Here is a 5,583-nt window from a genome sequence, read left to right on the forward strand (position 1 = left end):
AGTAATCTTAACTGTTCCACTGACAGGAAAAATTATAGGGTGTTCAACACACAATGATAATTCTCTTTCTCTGGCACTAATTCATTTGCACTGCCATCAGGAAAGCCTCATCAAGCTTTCAATGCATTATCACTTGCTTATTGATAGGAGACATTCACTGCCTGCACATTCTTCCCGGGAGGTCAAAATGAGCTTGCATTCTGTGATGTCCTGTTGAATTTTCTACCCTGGGAAATTCTGTTAGTTCCTCGTTTCAGCTATCTGGACTGCCAGCAAAATTAGCACAGAAGAAAAATGCTTTTAACAGAGTGTGAGATACAAATTTTTATAAACATATCAGCCTTTTCTCCAGATAACAGGGTCTGGCATTTGTGACACAGCTAAAATTATTTGGATTATCTTTAAGGCTGCCAAGAAAAACCTCTGCCAGGACTGATTTAAGAACATTTTGCACATTGAAGGGTACACCTTCACCTTTTCTCAGGAGCTTTTTTCCTTAGGAGCTGTCAACCAATCCCCCCCCCTCAAAATTGTTTTAGCATTACAGGGTTGGACACATTTTTTAAAAATAAATTCAAAGTCTGTGTTGTACTACTTACCTCACATCTTCCAGTCATAACACCAATGTCAGAAAAGTCTCAGGTGGGTTTTGCTTTGGAAAAGGAGATATACCTAGAGGCACATCACCCTTCTTTGCCTACTTGAAAGCTATCAACAGCCTGTTGTTATCTCAAAGTGTTTGCATAAGTGTCACTAACTACATGATTCTATGCAAATATTTGAGCTGTAAAAAGTGTATTTGAGCCTCTGTTGTACTTTCTGTGTCATGCATGAATGCTGTCAATGTGGAAGAGAACCCGAGATGAAAAAATAAATGTGCACTTGAACAATTTTATATAGTTTTATATATCTGTCAAGAGCCAATTTAAGCCTCATACATACATTTAGGAGGATATGTAGCTGCGTCTTCTCCCCCCTCCCCAATTTATATCCTGCCCTTTCTCCCGAAAGAGGCCAGCACATAAAATAAAATCATAAAATAAACTACGGAAGCATTCTAAGAACATTCTCTCAATTTTAGGGTTGCAAGGGTTTTCAATTGTCAAATTCCTGGGTAAACGGGATTTTAATTTTTTTTAAAAAGAGAATTGTCATGAAAGTCAATAATAGTAATTATTTATTAGATTTGTATACCACCCTTCATCCAAAGATTACATGATGAAGGAGACAGACAAGAAAGGAACCACCACTGAAAAGGTCCAGTCGGAAAGCCTTCAGTGGCAACACCACTAAAAAGGCCCCACCTGCCGATCTCACAGGGCATGCCAGCCAGTAAATCACACAGCTCAAAGTTGGAGTTAGCTGTTTATCAACACCTTTCTGATTCCAATGGAATGGAGAGGTGAAATTGTGTGTCATAAACATATAGATGACACTGTGGCCCAGATGACAGCTCTCAATTGTTTCATATAGACATAAAGTAGCACAGGACTGAATGGACTTTTGTGGGACTCCACAGAACCCAAGCCATGGAGCTGAGTAATGATCTCCTAGCTTCTGCAGGTAGTATCAGAACGTCTATACAGTGGTACCTTGGGTTACATACGCTTCAGGTTACATACGCTTCAGGTTATAGACTCCACTAACCCAGAAATAGTACCTCGGGGTAAGGACTTTAGCTCAGGATGAGAACAGAAATCACGCGGCGGCAGCGGGAGGCCCCATTAGCTAAAGTGGTACCTCAGGTTTCAGGTTAAGAACGGACCTTCAGAATGAATTGATTTCTTAACCTGAGGTACCACTGTAATACAGAACTTCCAACTCCTACTTCCTTGAGCCATTCCAGAAAAACACCATGACTAGTGGTATCCAAAGTAGCTGAGAAACAAAAGGGTCACACAGGTTTGTCTTGTCTCTCTCCTCGTTGTAACTTCACAGAATATTGGGTAGCGTATGAATGTATGAAAACATGTTTTGGATTTGTCAACCATGAATCCTGCTCAGCTAAAAATAATTAGTGGTCCTTCCATTGTGTTTCACAAAGGATTCAATAAATCCCCAAAGCATGAATTTCCTTTGATTTTTTTTTATAATTCATTGATAATTTATTTATTTTTAAAACCCATTCACAACCTGAATGTGTTTCGAAATCAGAACTTGGCCTCACATGATGCAGAAATGGCTGAAAACCTAATGAGAAAGCAAAACCTGCGGAGACATCCTAAAATAACAGGAAGGTGGGCAGGGACATTCCCAGGAGACCAAGGAAGAACTTGTAGTATATTGCTTTGCTAGTACTGGTGTGTGATTTTGCCATAATTAATTTTGTATTGGGAAAATGTGATTCCCCCCTCCCTCCAACAGCAAAATATAGGCTGTCAGCTCAGCAGCTCAGGATGAACATGAATACAATTAGACTCTTGACAAAGCTCATTAGTATTTTATCTGCAGCACTGATGGGATTATTCAATGGGGGGAAGGTTGTTCTCACAAATTTCCTAGCTATGATTACAAAAGGAGAGGGGGGGGGATGGGGAGCAATTACTGCTCTTTATTTTTCATCTCTCCTGGTCCTAAATGCATTAAAATAATTAAACGTGATAGAGTAATTCTAGACAGGTGAGGCTCAACTGATACTTTCTTTCTCACAAAGCAAAGGTGCTAAAAATGTTATCATATGTTACAGGACGGGGAATATGAAAGCATTTTGCACTGCCTGAAAATCATCCTTGGCTGCAATGCTGTGAGACAATGGAAGAATAATAAGATATGACAATTTGGAAAAAGGTGTTTGTAACTACAGGTGAAGACTCTTGAAGAATTCCTTAGTCATGGAGCAGAAATGTTATAAGGCCTTTAAGGGCTCAGATAGTCCTTAAGTTACCTTGGACCGAAGTTGTTCAGGGTTTTTTGTATCAATATTGCTTTGGGGGAGGGCAGAATAGTTTTATTCCTCTCAATACTTTTATATTGTGGCTTTGCGTTGTTTTCATTCTTATGTATACCACCTTGAAATCCATTTTTGGATGAAGGTACAGTTTTTTAATTTTTTTTTAAAAAAGGATAGGTGTCTATGCAAAAAAATGGGGCTGCCCTATTGATATTTCAGGTTTCATTTATAAAGGTGTGGCATAGCACTCTGGATACAGTGGTGCCTCGCAAGACGAAATTAATTCGTTCCGCGAGTTTTTTCGTCTTGCGGTTTTTTCGTCTTGCGAAGCATGGTGTCGGAAAAGTTTTGGAAAAGCTTCAAAAATCACCAAAGTCTTCAAAAACCTCAAAAAAGGCTACCACACCGCGTGCTATGAGTTGCTCCTCGAAGTCAAGTCGCAACTGTATTAACGGTTTTAAGAAAAAGGAAACAAAAACTACATCTTCTTCAAAGCCCATTGGAAATATCCTTTCAACACTCACTTTACAAAGGAAGAAGATTTTGTTGTAGATGCAAACACAACTGTGAAAGCCAACCTAATGTATCGAAATGGCTATTACAACTTCCTCCATGATGACGAGCTGTCTTGCTCAGTGGTGGAAATTCCATACAAAGGAGATGCCAGCGCATGGTTCATTCTGCCAGATGAAGGGAAAATGAAGCAGTTGGAGGATGGCTTGAGCATGGAATTTCTGGATAGATGTAAAAGATCCTTCATATATGAAGAAATGCACCTGTACCTTCCAAAAATTTCCATTTCTGGATCCTATGATGTCAAAAACACTTTGCAGAGAATGGGTGTGACTGATGTCTTTAGCGACAAGAATGCTGACCTGTCTGGAATTACCGGGGAACCCAATCTGAAAGTTTCCAAAGCCATTCACAAGGCTGTCGTGGACATTCATGAGGGTGGCACTGAAGCCGCCGGAGTCACAGTTATAGAGCTTTCACCAAGGTTTGGAGGTCTTGCTCCTAATCCTATCTTTAAGATCAACAGACCCTACCTCTTTCTAATTATGGAAAAGAAAACACACAGTGCCCTCTTCTTAGGGAAAATTGTGAACCCAACTGAAAAATGAGTACGTGATCAGATCGAAATTTCCCATTGCAATTTCCCCTGATCTTTAAAACATGGATTTCCTCACTTTGTACTAGCCTAACCCTAGTAGTGTTATCCGATTTGCTTTGAAATTAAATAAGGCAATGAGCACAAATCACTGCTGGAATAAAATGATTTGAAAATATAAAAAAAGAAAAAGAAAAAGAAAAAGGAAACAAACTTGCAAGACGTTTCCGTCTTGCGAAGCAAGCCCATAGAGAAAATCGTCTTGCAAAGCAACTCAAAAAACCAAAAACCATTTCGTTTTGCGAGTTTTCCGTCTTGCGAGGCATTCGTCTTGCGAGGGACCACTGTACTTGGAAAGATCATACACCAGTAGTACAACATATGCTATGAATGGAGAAGGTACCATTCCCCGGCCTCCCCAGTTAAAAGGATTTTAAGCAGTAGGGGTGGAAAAGACCCAGCTGAAGCGTCAGAGAAGTGTAGATCGTAAGATTAGGGTTTGCTAGGTGAGAGAAATGCATGATTCATTGGAAGGCAGCACCATATATTCATGTGAACATATTCACCTACTTTTGGGGTGGGATTGCTGAAATGAATGAGCATTTGTGGAATGCCACCTTGGCTTCAACGGGATGTAACAAGATAAAAATGGCTGCCGAAATCAGAATCAAATAAATAAATATGAGGCACTTGGTAACCACATGGCTTTTTTACCCTGTCCCTCCTGTGACACTGGAAATTCTAAGCCCCATTCCACAGATGGGTCACCACAATTCAGCTGTTGAGAAAAAGGGGACCCCACAGACCGAGAACTGAGCTTGTTCCCACTCCACAAAAGGCTGACTTAGATTTGGTACTATAGAAGGTGCCCTGTGGAGTCTAAAGGGTGTGGTACATACTCCTGTTTACTCCGGAAGCTGGCAGCGCCCTCTTTGCCGTCGCCATTGCCACTTGGTAGGCTCGACGTTGAGCTCTAGCCCATGTCCGGTCTGATTCAGAATGAGTTTTCTGCCACCGGCGCTCTAGCCATCTCAACGATTGTTTCATCGCCCTCAGCTCCGGGGAAAACCACGGGGCTGTCCGGGCTCCATGCAATCGGAGAGGGCACTTCGGGGCCAGACAGTCAATAGCCCTGGTTAACTCCGCATTCCAGCGTGCCACCAGGGAATCAGCTGAAAGCTGATAAAACATCCCCTACCACTCCCTGGAAGCCAACTGGATCCATTAAGTGGCGGGGGCGGACCATCCAAATCGGTCCCACCTCCCTGCAGAGGGGAAAGGTTGCGGAGAAGTCCAGCTGCACCAGGAAGTGATCTGACCATGGCACTTCTTTTGTTTCGCTTTTAGTTAGTGTCAGATCACCAACATCCGTAGAGGTAAACACCAAGTCTAAGTCATGTCCGCGGCTATGAGTTGGGCCAAACTTATTCAGGGACAGCCCCATGGAGGCCATGCTTTCCACGAAGTCCCGAGCGGCCCCTTGTAAGGTCGTGTCGGCATGGATGTTAAAATCCCCCAGGACAACAAAGCTAGGTGTCTCCAGGAGCATATCCGCCACGACCTGAAGCAGCTCAGGCAGGGAATC

General features: G+C 42.1%; 1 pseudogene across 1 annotated transcript; it reads left to right on the forward strand.

The window, feature by feature from the left end:
- Positions 1–1,529: 1,529 nt before the first annotated feature.
- LOC308481796 (alpha-1-antitrypsin-like protein CM55-MM pseudogene) lies at positions 1,530–4,146 on the forward strand (annotated as a pseudogene). Its single transcript has 2 exons — positions 1,530–1,563; positions 3,353–4,146. The product of its transcript is annotated as an alpha-1-antitrypsin-like protein CM55-MM pseudogene (transcript).
- Positions 4,147–5,583: the final 1,437 nt, after the last annotated feature.

This window comes from Podarcis pityusensis, assembly GCF_964106645.2.
Source record: "Podarcis pityusensis genome assembly, chromosome: 7".
Taxonomy (NCBI): domain Eukaryota; kingdom Metazoa; phylum Chordata; class Lepidosauria; order Squamata; family Lacertidae; genus Podarcis; species Podarcis pityusensis.